This window comes from Lissotriton vulgaris, chromosome 11, assembly GCF_964263255.1.
Source record: "Lissotriton vulgaris chromosome 11, aLisVul1.2, whole genome shotgun sequence".
Taxonomy (NCBI): Eukaryota; Metazoa; Chordata; class Amphibia; order Caudata; family Salamandridae; genus Lissotriton; species Lissotriton vulgaris.
In genome coordinates this window covers 644,211,228-644,227,803 of record NC_141699.1, presented here as the reverse complement: position 1 = coordinate 644,227,803, position 16,576 = coordinate 644,211,228, and positions in this window count along the sequence as shown.

Sequence of the window (16,576 nt, the reverse complement as noted above, 5' to 3'; positions counted from 1 at the left end):
TATATATATATATATATATATATATATATATATATATATATATATATATATATATATATATATATATATGCACCTGCCCTCCCCTGACATTCTTTGCACTCCCTGTTTACTCATGTTTTTTCTCACGATCAGCTGTTCCTTCTTGCCTTTCAATTGTGCGGTCAGCCCAGATAAAGGAGTAATCACAATTCTTCCCACAGCTACTGCTGGAAGGTAGCATTAGGGCTTTAGCAGTCGATGCAGACTAAAGTAATACATCTTAGGTTCCTTCAGGCAATATACCGAAATACGCATTTGAGTCGATCTGACATGCTGCACATTCATATATATGCTTATACTTTAACCAAAAAGAAAAATATATATAACTTAATTGGAATGAAGGGAAAATGGCTGTGCAGGTCCAAGAAAAAGAACCGTTGCCTAATCTAAAGCAAAATAACGTATTATCGGAAAACAATCTTTTAAATGGATGCAGTGCGTAATAAAGTGAAAAATGAATATTGTAATTTATGTTGTATTGTGTAATCAATACCCGAGGAGTAGGGGAAAATAGGAAAGGACATGCAAAATTAATGACCGTTGCAAAAATTGATGTATGAAATAATTAAAGTAGAATTAAGTAAAATGAACAGCAAGTGAGTTCATATTTCAGAAAATAAAATTTATCGGAAAGAAATGCTCACACTGGAGAGCATTTTGGACAAAAGTTACCCATGGGAGTACATTCACATTGACATCAAGTAAAATGGTGTATATAAAAACTGGCAATTTTAAGACTGAATGGAAACGTTTCAAATCCAAGAAATGAAAAGATGGGGCTGTATGAAATCATCTTGACTGATGAAGAAATAAAGTCAACAATCTGAGAGCAATCCCGAAAACGGCCAGATGTACATTGTTTGTAATCAGTTATAACGCATCCAAATCCGATAAGTGATTCATTTGCAGCTACAAAACATCAAAGGATTTCCCTTTTTAGGTCGAGCTGGAGTTGCATCCAAAGCTCCAGCTCGACAACAAGCCGTCTCGGGGGAATTAGGGACAGGAGGGTACCACGCGCTTCTGTTGCAGATTGCTGGATTTGCCTGCGTGAACGCGCACGTCGGCTCCGTCCACATTCCCAGCAAGTCAGCCTAGTGTGCGTGCATGCACACATACACACACACACATGCGCACACACACTTACACTTACTTACACACACACACAGACACACACAAACACATGCACACACACGCAGGCACCCAGACGCAGGCACACACATACAGGCAACCCCCTCTCCCCTCCCCTCTCTTACCTAACCGGGCTCTGGGCTTCTCGGGAGCCTCGCAGAGCACTCGAGCTGCTCTGCCATGCCTGCAAGATGCGGGGCTCTCCCCTTAGGCTCGGGGGTCCCGCAGTCTCCACGCTAGTCTTCACCCGGGCCCCCTCCTGGGTCCCGGGACTTCAGGTACGGCACTTTGCTGGAGCTCCGGGCTCGCGCTCCGACCTCAAAACAAACCTTTAAAATGTTGCGCATGCGCAGGCAGCCCCCGCCCTCCCACTCCTCCCAGGCCGGATACTGAGCTTGTTATTAACCATTAACCTGTAATGTTCACACTTTATTTTTGCTGTATCCATGGTGACACTTATGGCCGGCTACACCCCCCCCACCTGGGACATGGTCTGGAGGGGACACCGTAAGTGTGCTGATACCACTCTGGCCAGCATTCGCCATTCCCTTGGTGCAGTATATGTGTCTCCGTCCCTGTGAGGTACTTCGTGCCTCTAACGCTTGGATGGGAGGGGGTCGCTCTCCCAGGCAGAAGGAGCGCGGCACCGCATCCTTGTCTGGAAGGGTGGGCTTGTACTTATCACTGGAAACTGTTGATTACATCTGGCCGCCATCTGGTAATTGATTCTTTCCCCTCCTCCATCCCCCCCACCTCCCACGCTGGTGCATGGCTGGCACTTAATTGATTTCTGTAACTTCAAAGGCTTCGATGGTGCAGTAAAAAAAAGAATGGAGGCGTCTCTTGCGTGCAGTTCGCACACTTCATGGCGGCAGTCCTTCTGTTCTCACTCCGTACCTCCTCGAAGACCCCCCAAGTATGCCCATCCCCACGGACAGCCGGGAGGTGGTGTACTGCTCAGCAGTGTCCCACAAGTCCTCTGCCCTTTGTACTTGAAACTCTAGCCTCTCGGGGGACATGCCTTGTCTCTTTCCTCCTCCTCCTTCCGCACGCCTCTTCTCTTCTTGCCATTCCCACCCCCCACTGTCGGTATAATGCGCCCACTGTACGTTCCCTCCCTCTTCAGTCTACACCCTGTATAGTATTTTGTGTCCGGATTTATTCCTCGTCACAAGTCTGCAGTCTCCTTTTTCTCCCACCCATCTTTCTCAGTCTACACTTGTGTACCCCCCCTCTTTGGGCATCTCGTTTTGTTTCCCCTTTCTTCTCCAGCTCCTCCTTTCCTCTCTCCCTTCCTCTCTCCCTTCCTTCAGGCACTTCTTATAAACATGTCTTCTCCTCAGGCCCTTCTCTTTTCTCCCACCCTTCTCCTTATCACAAGCCTGCTTTCCTTTCTCCGTTTCTCCTTTTATTCGTCTCCAGTTCGTTCCTTTCTCATTCCCACCCTCCCCTTTTTCTCACAATCGCTCCCTTTCCTGCCTCTCTCTCCTGCTACCATGGTTCTCGCTATGCCCCTCCCTGGCCCCTTCTCCATGAATCCTATTTTTCCTTCTCCCTGCCTCCCTGCCTCCAATTTCTCTTCTCCCTAGACCTCCTCTCCGCCTTAATTTCTCTCCTGTTTCCTCTTCCCCTTCTTCCTCTACTACGGATTATCCTCCTCCTTCTGCTCCTTCTCATTCTCTTGCTTCTCTACCTTTCTTTCTCCCCCCTTTCCATCTCTCCACCCTTTCGCTCTCTCCTCAATGTCTCCTGTTAATCTACCTCTCGCCTTCTCCCAGGTCCCTACCCCACCACTCTTCCTGGTTTTGCAGCGATAAAACAGTGCTCTGTGTAGAGAAGCTCTAGATTTTTTTCTCTTATGTAAGCAGAACTTTGTATCAGGCCGAGGGGTTGTTTATGGCCGCCCACACTACGGGTATAGTGGGTGTGAGTCCACGTGTTATTGTGCTAGTGTGGCTGCCGGACGCTTGCCGTCCATCCTTGTAATCCTACTCGCGGAGATACAAATTGCTGCGAGATGACTTCTTTCGAAGTTTTGCTCCAAACAAAATGAATTCTCGTACGATAAATGCTCAAAATATTTTTGGGTAGAGCATGCTGCTCCAGTCATTCTTATTATCTTTTGATCGCAGAGATCTCCTTCCCTTGCCACTCCACAAAAAGCACCTGCTGTTTCAAATGTTGAAGAAATTGTTTGCTGAGCCACGCCCCCATTAATATTTTAATGTTCCACTCGTAGGCTCGTTGTTAAAATAAATCCTCAAAACAAACATATGTTTTAGACCATAGACCATCCTGTCTTAATGCTCTCAAGCATTCATTTTGTGTGGGTTAGGGGTGTGGTGACAGGCGAGAACGGGTTGTTTTTCTACCTTTTCTCGCAGCATTACATATTTGATATAGTACCTAGGAAAACAAATGTTCTGACTGCGGACATATAGCATACTTCCTTGTGAAATACATTTCAGAAGTAAAAGCTCGCCAATTTTTGTCAATTTAATAATCACTTTTTATTTATATGTGCTTGTACAGAATAAAGTAGGTCTCACACTTACGGAACTTTGAGCTATTGGCGTTGTAAATGACAATGCATTTTATTTATGTTTTAAAAACCAAAACATAAATAAAAGGCATTGTCATTTACAATGCCAATAGCTCAAACTCGCCTAAATGCGAGACCTATTGCATTGCAAATGCTTGTTACGAACTTGCTTCACATTTTTGTTGTTTTTGGGTAGAAGTTGCTTGCTTCCACCAGTTTCATCACTGCAGGTAAGAGTGGTGGGCCGGGGCCGACAGATGACGACGAGGTAAATTTATATCTAAAAAAACAAAAAACACTTCCCTTGTGCTCACCGAATTTCTGACTCTGCGTTGCAGAGAGCGCAAGGTAAGTGGTTTACGTTATTCTTTATTTAAGTTTACCTCATCAGCTTCTGTTGACTCGCCCCCTGGCCCCACCCCACCACTCTTAACTGCTTCCACCAAAAAGTGTTTGCCTTCCAAACAGCTGTGATCATTTTGTTCATTTATCCAGCTGCCTGAGCTTGAACTTTCAAGGGCACACACATGACATTGTAATGCTATTAAAGTATCTTAGATAACTACACTTTACTGCTGTATCTTCTCTTCTGCTGCATTTTGTCATCAGCTGCCATATCTCCTGTCTTTCAACTACATACTCAGATGACTACTTCTCCTCCTCTCCCAACTCGGCTGCTCCTCCCCAAGCTGCCATGAGCTGTCAGACCTGCCGTCTGAACCTTCTCCTCCAAGCCCAGTTCCTATTGTTGTTCCTGCTCATGTTTAAAAAGCACTTTATGGAAGAGGAGCCACCTACATCTCACCAATACACAGCACAGCACATTCACCTATTCATTATTCTGGACTTTTGACACTCATTCTTAATAATAGCTAAATATGTAAATGGTGTGACTGGAGACTATTGGGATGGTATTGTCCCTTGCTTGGCAAACATGCATGTAGCCGAGCGAATATGACCCAACTGCATGTAATATCTGGTATTCTGAATTTTGTAGCCCACTTCACAAGTTAATGCGTTGAGTCACAGGCCAGTGCTTTGGCTCTTCAGTTTACAGCCAGAACTAAGACAGGGCCTTCTCCCTTTGTCTCTTCTTTAGTAATACGTCAGGAAGGCTGATGACAATCAGATGCTTAGATGCATACGTTTCACATTTCATTTTGCTCATGTTGTGGGCAGTCCTGCCTAGGGGTGTCATCATCACATTGCTGTGAGAGCCACCACCTCTACATAGACTAAGTCTGTGCTGCACAAAGAGCAGGAAATATGAAAAGGAACCACCCCAAGCTGATTCCTGTGCATTGAAATCCTCTGTCTGGGAAGTCTGTACAAAAATGAGACCCCAAATTACCTCACTTGGTTCTAGTTCCAAGTTCTTCAAGATCAAGCGAGGGAGTGCTCTGAGAGTGCTCTCCACAGTACTCAAAGAACAGCTGTAATCCAGAGTTGGTGTCAGAAAGGCATCTATTCTCCCTGGGTTGAATGGACATCACCTAAGGTCTGCACATCCTGCTGGTAGAGCTGTGGGTTGCCTGGGATCTTTAGAAGGCAAACAACCCCTACCACCAGAAAAGTGACCCAGGACCCCTCATTTTTCTAAGGCCCTCACACAGTATCTAAACATTGGATGCATGCAGAATAAGATCTATAGGTTGCAGTGCCACCTGTCTTCAAACGAGCAATACAGTTTGCTGTAACACATCAATGACTGCACATAGAAATGCCAGATACAAGGTTGGTGGCACCAGACCTGGACAGCCTGTCCTTAAATCTAATAAGAAATATGTGGAGAGAGGGAGAAGAGTTCACATGGACAAGGTTAGGGAGATCCTTGTAGGTTATCAAAAGGACCCGTTAAAGAAATTAGAGAGTGAAGAAGTAACTGTGATGGATTTAGGGAGGGTATCATGTGAGGAATCCAGTCAGGAAGTTATGTTTTATCAAGCTTTCATAACCCTTCAGCATAGGGTTTTCCCAAGCACACCCTAAGTTTGTTCCTGAATTAGCTTTTTGAAATATCCTCAAAACATTTACCTCCCCTCCCTCAATTTCAAGTGTACTGCTGCAGGAGTCATTCCTTTGGGTGTGTTAGGTCAGCTGAGCCCGTCCACTTTCAAGTAGTTCTTCAGAAGCTAAGATTCAGGAAGATGAGAAGGCCAGGGAGTTGAGACAGAGAAGTTGAGATTATCTTTCTGGGAACAAGAGGAAAGGTGGTGGGGAGAACAGATGAATGATTCAGAGAAGAAGAAAAAGGGAGTGAGAGGAGAAGAAAAAGGATCAACCCCAGAAGAGGTGCATCGCAAAAAAAGTAGATTGTTTGTGGAGAGTAGTTGTCCTGTGTCTGCCCAAACGTCTCTTGGCCTCCCTGATTGTTTCTGCATTCAAGCAATATAAACTGAAGTAGTCCACGGCCACCCCTGCTTACCCACTATAGCGAACACCAACAGAGGAAGACAATGGTCTTGTGCTCACTGTCTTCTGTTCACTGAGACTGGGGAACAATACCATGGAACAGAGAATGGACGCCAATTTCCAGGACCTGCTTGATTGAAGCCAATGTCCACAAAGTCTCAGTCACTGCACAAGTCTCTGCGTGAAGAGACGAATACTGGGTCGCAGAGTCAATTTATTTTACTAATAAGCGTGTCTGCTTGTCTGTGTGGCTGTGGTCTGCACAATGAAACTTTAGAGAAGAAAGTGCCCGATATCTCAGGTAAAACCACACTAAAAACTTACTGTGAGCTTTACAACAGATTTATTTGGGATTCAAGCTTTAACAGAAATCCTGCATAAAGAGAACTGTCTATGGGTCACAGAAACAAAGGAAGCAGCTCATCTACACCCATAGAGAACCCAAACCTGTGATTTAATATTTTACAAATTTCTGTGTAGACAACCCCCAAAGAATCAATAGCATGCAACCCTGTGGTGATTAGAATTCCTTGTCCGTATTATCTCATTTTAGAGTGATAAAAGTACTTCCCTTCTTTTTTAATTAAAAAAACTGTGCTGGAAATTAATTATTGTGTATGTTGTTTGGCTGATTGAGTTTTGAGTCGGCTGGGTGAAATTTAGATTACACCAGAGTAACTGGTGAAATTTTGAGAATTTTGCATTGGGCTTGTTTTGCAAAATTCTCCAAATTATACCACTACAACAAATCCTGTAATTATTCTTCTGTTCGCAGAAAGGTTATGGCACAGGAGCGTTGGAACAATGTGAACAACCAAAATGCGAGCAACTGTTGTGGGCAGCACTTGAGTATTTTGTGCTATTTTTTAGGGTGAAATGCAAATTTGTGTCAGAAATTTGCATAAGGCTGCATTTTGCTCTGAAATAACTAATCCTGGTGGATTAGTAGTTTGTGTGTTCATGTAATTTTTCCCAAAATTTGTGAAACTACCCAAAAGCATATTATGCAAATCTCACATGCCCCTAGTTCTAGATAGCTAAACCCACACTACCTCCCTGAGAGGACGTTGACTGTTGTCCTTCAGTATGTAAAGTAAAAGTCAGTATGCTGAGTCAAGTGTGAAAAGAGTATATTTGGCTCAGTTTGCAAAAATATAGAAGGGCAGACTTCAGGATGCCAGAGGCAAAGTACCCCAACCACCAGAGTTGTGACACAGTAGCCTTACTCTGTGGCCAGAAAATGGGATCTGTCAAAAAAATTCCAAGATGTTCATTTATGATCCTACTTGTTCTGGGTTATTTAATGCATACACAGTTTTCTTGTCAAGCAGGTAAAATGCAGACATGTTCTTGTTGTAACAAATTCGCCTCTCCAAACTCCTACAGTTACATTTCTCACACCACTCCAGATTATCATTAGGAGCAAGGACTGCCAGACTTCATGTTATCTCAACTCACAACATACAGAGAGGGGCTTTCAGTCTGAGCTCATTAGCCATCTCTTGCTTGGGTGAGCGCACTTCAGGCACTGGCTTGATGCACTCACATTTACCCACAACGTTTTAGTGGATTTGCCATTACATTGTCACTGGTGACTAGTAGGCCAATCAGTCTAACACAGTCAGGTGCCTGAACCTAACTGCATGAGCCCTATTTTGTGTGCCTATCCTCCAAGCGCAAAAGGTGAAGCCGGAGACTATGAGCCATATGTATGAAGAAGTCAATTTCCGATTCGGAATCTGCGATTTTTACCGAATCGCAGATTCAGAATCGCAAATTGAAATGTATCAACACAATCGCAAATATTTAGCGATTCGCCCAAAATTGCTAAATAAGTGCGAGACAATCAATAGTGATTCCTTAATGGTAAAAGTTCGCAAAATTACGATATCCCACCGGAAAAAAATAGCTAAATTGCGATTTCCCACCGGAAAAAATCGCAAAATTGCGATTTCCCAGAATCATCCAATCGCAATGCTGATGCAGTTTGATGACATCACCATTCAGGAAGTGACTGATTACCCATGGTGCAACAGCATTGATTGTGAGAGAGTGTGAGAGTGTGGATTGCTACTGAGGAGCCATGGCTGACAGTGGGAACAAGGATTTGCCTGCAACCCAGCAGGAGCAGCAAGAAGGGGAAACATCTAGAAAGAGAAAGCTGTAGTTCTCAGAAGCAGAACTTGAAACCCTAATCACAGAGATGGTGCCAAACCATGACTTGTTATTTGGGAGGAGGTCACACAAGGTGCCTGAAGCAAGAAAAAGACGCATCTGGGAAGGCATACAGGCAAAAGTCAATGCCCTTGGAGTAACACACAGGAGTGTTGAAGTGTTGCGCAAGCGCTGGTACGACCTGCGGCAGCGCTCCAAAGAAAAACTGGCAGCCAGGCTGGAGCAGTCTCAACTCACCGGTGGGGGAACCTCCAATGTGCCTGAATCAACACCGCTTGAGGAACTGGTAGAGGGCACACTGGCTCCAGAGAGTGTTGCGGGTGTGTCCATGCTGGACAGCTCCGACCAACCATCTGCAAGACCAGGTAAGAAGCATGGCTTTCCACCCTAAACCCCTCCCCCCCCCCCACGAACCCCCTGCAGCAACCTAGGGATTAGGGGAACCACATGTCACGCTAGAGCAAGTACACAGGCAGTCACAGCAATGCATTGTGGGAGATGTAGTCACAATAGACAGAAATGTTTGAAGTAGCATCCACCTCATGCAATTTTCACATGTGCAGGTCAGGAAAGGGGAATGACAAAAGTAAAGTAAGGAAAAACTGTGAAATAATTTATTTTCACATCATACTTTAGCAAACAAAAATTAATGTGTGCTGTTCTATCCACAGCACCTGCAACTAATAAGCCCACAGGCAGTGGAAAAGACACAGGACCCCCAGCCTCTGGAGATGCTAGCCAGGTTCAGGACACAGATGGGGAGGACAGTCCTGGCATTCCACCAAAGGGACACAGGAGAAGGATCGTGAGGCCATTACCAGTCATGGAGGACGATGATGAGGACAACAATTACATTGTGCAGTCTGATGCCCCAGGTTCCCAGCAGCAGGAGTCAAGGCCACAACACAGCCAGGGTCCACAGGTCACAGGCAGGCGTAGACCCCGCACGGGCCACAGCTCCAGTGATCATCAGGACAAATCGGTTTTTGCTGGGCTGGAATTGCACATGCTCCAAGTACACCGCCTACAGGCAAAACACATGAAAGCAATACAGCGTGAGATGAGGGCAGGGTTCAGGGGTATGCGTGAAGAAATTAGGGGTGCTGTGCAAGAGCTAACTGCCGAGTTGCGTGCAGAACACGCTGCTAGGCGCAAAGAGCTGGGCCGCATGGACCACTACACGCGGGCAATAAACCGCCTGGCCTCATCTACCAATATACTGTCCAGGCGTACCATAGAAGCCCAGTGTGAGTTCATTCACGGCATTCAGGACATTGCCACAGTTGTCGTGCAGTCCACTTCTGCCCTGGATGAACTGCGTGCCCTACGTACCGCTGGACCAGGAGTACTGACTCCAAGTGAGGAGGACTCCCAGTCCATGCGGAGCTCCACCACCCCACCACCCACTGTTGAGAGGCGCTGTAGTGGCAGAAGCAACAGGCCTGCTACACACCAGTAGGATGTGCAGCCAAATGACAATGACTTACAGGGGCAAAATATGGCCCACTACAGTGTTGACTGTGCAGTCATTCCAGTCAAATTGTTGCTCTGTGATTTGAACATGTGCATCACATTGAGAGTGTTTGATGTTGCCTATGAGAATGTGTGCCATTGTTGCTGTAGCAATTGAAACACATTTGCTAAGATTGAAGTTGTCATTGTGTCATTATTACTCACCTAGAAGTAGTTGCGCATGATCTCATCATGCCTCTGTCGCACAGCTGCAGCACCAGCTATGCCAGTTCCATGCCTACAGGTCCAGGTCCCTCCACGTCGGAGGATTCAGAATCACTCAACTCCATTGGTGTCCCTTTCCTGGTAGCGATGTTGTGCAGCATGGCACAAGCTACAACAATTTTGCAGCACGTTTCGAGGCTGTATTGGAGTGCTCCTCCACTTTTATGAATGCACCTGAATCTGCTCTTCAATATGCCAAATGTTCTCTCGATGGTGCCTCTTGTTGAAATGTGTGCCCGGTTGTAGCGCCACTCCCCAGCAGTAGCGGGATTGAGGTAGGGTGTCAGGATGAAATCCCGGACTGCATAAGCACTGTCACCTGTGGTTGGAAATGTTAACGGTTAGTCACTGTAATGCACATGCTAGTCAGTGGAAATGTGGCCTATGTATGTGAGCATTTACCTAGTAAGTATCCCTTGCCAAAATCACCTCTTGAGAGTCTATGGTATAGCCCACTGTGACGGAAGATAAAGGCGGCATGTGTGCTTCCTGGATACTTTGCCACTATGTCTGTGATGATGTTTTTGGCATCACACACCACCTGTATGTTAAGTGAGTGGTAGCATTTCCTGTTCCTGAATACGTACTCGACGTTTGAGGGGGGGATATTGCAACATGTGTCCCATCGATGCATCCTATGACGTGGGGGAATTGGGCAATGTTGTAAAACTCCTGCTTGGTCTGTGCTAGTTCCTGGGGGGTGCTGGGGAAGTGTATGTGGTGTTGCATCCTATCCTCGGAAGCTTGTTTCCGGTCCAGGGAAGACTTGGCTTGGCAGTTCGGGCTGGACTGTTCCATGTGGCACAGGGTCAGACTGATTTGCATATAGCCATGTCTGAACTGGGGTGGAAGAGTGGGCTAAAGAACGGTGATGGATTAAACCCAGATCTTTTGACTGGGTGTGAGTGTTTGATTGATTCAGATGCTCCGTCCATCAATACCCCTTTTGTACCGCTTTTGGCCACCATAAGTGTGGCAGGGTATGCTCAGACATGAGTCCCTTGCTCACTTTGCCACTGGATTCAAGCAAGCCGGGCTGAAGACGTCTGGAATGCCAGAAACCGGTCCTCGGAAGTTTGTTTCCGGTCCAGGGTGTGAGTGTTTGATTGATTCAGATGCTCCGTCCATCACCACCCCCCTTTTGTACCTCCTATGTGTCATGGCATCAAGGAACGCATGGAAGAAGTGCGACAGGGCACTTTGTCACACCCCTCCTGCAGAGGCTATGACCCCCTGAAAACTACCTGAGGCCAGCAGGTGTAGTGAACACAGGACCTGAATGTGTGTGGGTATGGCATGTGTCCTGCGGGTGGGGTGTTCTAGGTAGGGTCTGAGTTCCTCTATTAAATCAAGTATGCTCTCTTCCTCCAGTTTGTAGTGGGTGTAGATGTCCTTCTCAGTGCGCTGGAAGATGGTGGTGCGCGCACAGAATATCCTCTCCTGCCACCTCCTCCTCTGCACCACAGCTCTCAGTCTTCGCCTCCTCACTATCATGTAGAGCCCAGACATTGTGGAAAGGATGTGTTGCATTCTGGGATTCCTAATATACTTTGCCCCTGGTTACCACCTGCTCCCACTTGGTGGTAATTGCGATTCCCTAAAGAGCGATTTTCCAGAATTCGCCATTTGCGATTGTTTGATACATATCATTGCGAATTCCTTAATTGCGATTTCTAGATTTGCGATTTTTGCTAAGCGGTTTCATCGCAAATTTGGGAATCGCAATGGAATTCGCAGATTTCGGGTTCTCGCACTTTTTGGAACTCGCTAAATAGCGATTCCTTGTTTTGCGAGCATTTTTCATTGATACATTGGAAATTGCTATTTTTCTGTTGCAAACGCTATTTTTTACCGATTCGCATCGTTTGCGACAGAAAATTAGCTTCATACATATGGCCCTATATGCCGTGGCCTTCTATCCCTTCCTCATTGCCTGCACAGCTGGCCCAATGAGAGAAATGTGCTACAGGGCAGCAGGTATATGCTTAGGCTCACTCATTTCCCACTGGTGCCTGCACTGCCAGGGCACATTAAGTTCTGATCCCACAACAACACATCACATTAGATTTTCAGCCACATACACGTTCTCTCTTCGCACCTCTCATTTTTTGCATTAGCTTCACAGTGTCATCAGAAGGACATGCATGGCATAGGCAAGGCTATACTGGGCTGCTTCTCACTTCTTGGACGATGGGCAATGTTTGTCTCATGTATTTTTATCCCTCGTGTAACTGTCAGATGTACACGTTTACGTGCAGACTCCCAACAACCTCAAGCTCTTAGACTACCCATCTGAATCCTGTTTTGCAGGAAGCTCTGGGGGCACACATGCACACTGTGGTCCAAAACGTGGGAAGGCATAATCCTGAGACTTCAGTTTGAGATCAGGTCATCCGATCCCAGCTAACTTTCCCAAACTTTCCCAAAACTATGGCCAACTTTTATAGCAGCTTTACCAGCTGCAACAATTCCATTTCAGAAAGAGGACGATTCACATCCCCTTCTTTTACAAAAAATCAATGGGCTGACACTTTACATGTATAGTAAATCTTTATTGTGTGATTCGTTCAAAACAACTGCAATGCCACAAACATTAGTAAAATTCATAAGATGTACACAATAAATCATTATCATTAAAACAATTTCAATCTCACAGTAGAAACCCCACATGATTTAAATGTTTATAAAACATTGTATGGCAGGATCCCGTCCAGCCCTATACCGTAAAATAGTTTTAAAATGTGCCCCTAGACTTGGAAGCCAGATGGATCGGTGGTAGGAAAGTGTTAATAACTTGCCCCTTAAAGATGGAGCCTAAGTGTAAGTGCGGCTCCCAGGGGCAACAGATTTACTTTTAAAAAGAAAACCGATGCTACGGTCTATGTAACAAAAGTGCTGGAGATAAAGTGCAAGTGGGGTTGTAGCAGTAATACACAAGTACTGCATCAAAGGTGTGTTAGGGGCTTTATTTATTAGATATTCAAAAATAAGTAATCAGTAGATAAAGCAACCTGTGTTCGGTGCTGTGTCCGGAGATGGAGGGAGAATGTTGCAATAGATGTTATCGAAGTAAAGTGCGGGTGGAGTATAGTTGTGCCGTAATGTACAAATGCTGAAGCAAAGGTGCCATTAAGGCCTGTGATTCCAAAGATAATCAGGTGTAAGTAGTGAGCAGGCGCATTAAGGAATATTAAGTACGGCATACAGGGGAGGAAGAAGAGTGTTACAGTGGATGTTATCAGCATAAAGTGCAGCAGATAGAATGAATAAAGTGCTTTTACAGACCATGCGTGCCTTCCTAGGGATACTGTGGACGAGGGATGAGGGTAGCACAGTGGATGTTATCCATATAAAATGCTAGCTTTTTAAACTATGTTTTGACTAGACACCTCACTCCCCTGCAGCGACTAGGTCCTGGCCTCAATCTTTTTTCTAACTCTCTGAAGGATTTGAACCAATGCGCACTTCAACTTAATGTCTGTTGATTTAAAAGAGGCCATCACTGACTGCTTGCAAGACATTATGCCTCACTTGATCCTTGTTATTCACAGGAGGTCTTGTCAGTCCTCCATAACAGAGGTGGAGAGGATGTGAATGATGTCTTCATGGTCCTCATCGTATATCCGGCAATTATCTTGTGCTTCCCATCTAATCCATACAGGATAGTGGCTTAAATCGGTAGTGTCCCCAGTCTATCTTTAAGGAACTGGATCTTGGTCCACTCGCTGTAGGGTTCACTTAAGTAGACCTGGGGTTTCACCCTGGTGCAGCTGTGCAATCTCATTCAGTTGTGTCTACTTTGAGACAGGGGAACCTTGTCCTCAAGCAATGACAGCAACTTTGTACTTGATTTAACCAGCTTTTTGAACTCCAGATGACTAACAGATAAGTCCCAAGCGCTAGCTAAGTCAAGATTTCTCAAGGTTTGAAACAGATACGTTGTAGCCAGGGATCTAGGCATAGGTTCTAGATCAGACCAGAGATAATTGACCCAATGAGCCCTCCTCTGATAATTTGAGTTTGTGGCAGCACACAGTGAAAGCTGCCTTCCGTGCATGTGATTTTTTGATGATCCCAAACTCCAGCCGAATCTAGGCAGGCAAGTAAGAGGGTTGCTGGAAAGTTGACCTATACACCATTGTATCCAATATTGCACTGTTGCACCCTATGAGGGCCTTTCTTCCATAGGTTAGGGTTGAAAATACCTTTGCCTGGGCCACCAGCAGGATTGGCATTAGCAATAGCCCTTTCAGTTTTCTATAGAGTGACCTTAGGCATAAAGTTACGGCATTGCCCTTCTTCCTGATTTCTTCAAGCTGTCGCTATTCTTCCTATTCTCATTGAAGAAGACCCCCACATATTTCCCACATATTTATAGATTTTTGCCAACCATAGTTTTTATTGGTCCAGAAACCACATTGGCTTTTGAGTTCTGGAGCCATGGACAGATAAGATTTTTGTTTTCTTTCTATTGATTGTCAGTACATTCCTTGAAGACTAAGCCAAGGTAGCATCAAAAAGGGGCTGCAAGCCAACCTTGATTCTTCTGATCAGGACAAGATTATCCGTGTGCAGCAGATTAGAAAGCTGAAAGCCCCTAGTTTGGCTGGATGAGAGTTAAATACATTGACAGTCAGAGTAAGATCAGATAGGAAGAAGTGTAAGGATTCAAAAAGGTGGTCAAAAAGAGAGTCCGGAAGGAATCACTGCTGCAGGACAAAGCCGCTCTATCAGAGCGGGCTCATGGCTGGCTTACAGTTCAATTGTATACCATGCCCTTGCCCCAAACTTATCTACAGATAGGTTTTACCAAAAAAATAAAAGAGAAGTTCCTGAAATTTCGCCTAGGGCTACTGCCGTCAGCGGCCCACTTACCTCCATGGTTACGGCCACTCCTACCAACAACATGCCGACTTTGCCGGAACGGCAAAGAAAACACAGTCAATTTAATCACTATTTGTAGGAAACTCATCCAAGAACGATGCTTCTTTTTGAGACCACTTTTTAATATCTGTAAGATACGGACCTGCAGGCAAGCAGTGCTCGCCTGCTTCAAAGGCGATGATATCCAACTGAGCTGCCGTATGGTAAAATCCCTTGAGACAGCTGTGACCCGCTTCAAAACGCTGAAGGAAACAAACAAAATCTAGTAGTACCGTAAAAGGACTAAAGGATGAACCCAACGGTACCCCTGAAGACCCAGCTCTAGCGCGACACATTGACTCTGCCTTACATCGACTATCACTGACTATACAATAGGAACACCCTGAACTGCTATTACAATTTAAACATTCTCTCTTGCACACTGGCACTTTATTATATTTCTCCTTTTGCCGGCATAGAGGAAGAATGTATTGCTTAACTTTTTATGATAAATAGGCCGTCGAACACGATGTTAAGCTTATTTTAATCTTGTTGTTGCTACCTCACAATTGTTTTTTATGGATAGAACCATCGTCTTAACACGCACAAATTTGGCCCATGTTTTATTAACTGATTCTTCTTTCTCTTATATTGTAAAGGTTTTAAATAACCATGCACAATAAAGTATCTATCTATCTATCTATCTATCTATCTATCTATCTATCTATCTATCTATCTATCTATCTATCTATCTATCTATCTATCTATCTATCTATCTATCTATCTATCTATCTATCTATCTATCTATCTATCTATCTATCTACCTCTCTCTCTCTCTCTAGAGGCACCACACAAAGTTCTTTAAAAGCTTGGTTTCCAGCTTCCCAACACAGGTACAACTTCTAGAGGCACCACACATGGGCCATACACTCCAGGAAGGACAGAACTTTCTCAGTAGAGTTCAGGGAAGCTGGGGGTGAAGTCCTTTAGTACCTGGGACTTCATAGCAGGGAGCCAGCTCTCTCTCAGGCCCTTGGAGATTCCTTCAAGCAAGGGGACACAGCACAAAGCAAAGTCAGTCCCCTCTCCTTGGCAGCAAAGCAACAGCAGGTCAGTCCAGGAAAGCAACAGCAGGACAGTCTTCCTTCATCAGTTTCAGCTTTCTCCTTGGCAGAGGTTCCTTCTTAATTCCAGGATGGTCTAATTTTCTATTGTCAGGGGTCCTGCACTTATACCCCTAAAAGTCTTTGTTCTCTTTGTGAAAGTGGGCCCTGAGCCCGGTCTGAACCAGTTCTGGGTGTTCCTTGAGCACTTTGCTTTCCTGGCTTCTCCTTTCCTTTCAGAGTGAGGGGCAGGGTCGTCATCCGCCCAGCAGGAGGTGGAGCCAGCATTGTGGAAGGCAGGCACAGCCCTATTCAGGCCAAGGTGCTATCTCCTCCCACCACTCAAGTTGCAAATGCAGTCATTCAGCCTAGGGCTGACCCAGCCAGCCTCCTGGGGGCTCCCCAGCCCCTGTCATTCTCAAACCAGTCAGTCAATTCACAGACAGGCCAAGGCACACAGGAAGGTCAGACAAGAGAACAGCTACTTTCTAAAAGTGCTGTTTTCAAACACAGGATTTAAAAACAACCTTTCCTAAAAGATGTGCTATTAAATTCTGAGTTCAGGGATACCAGA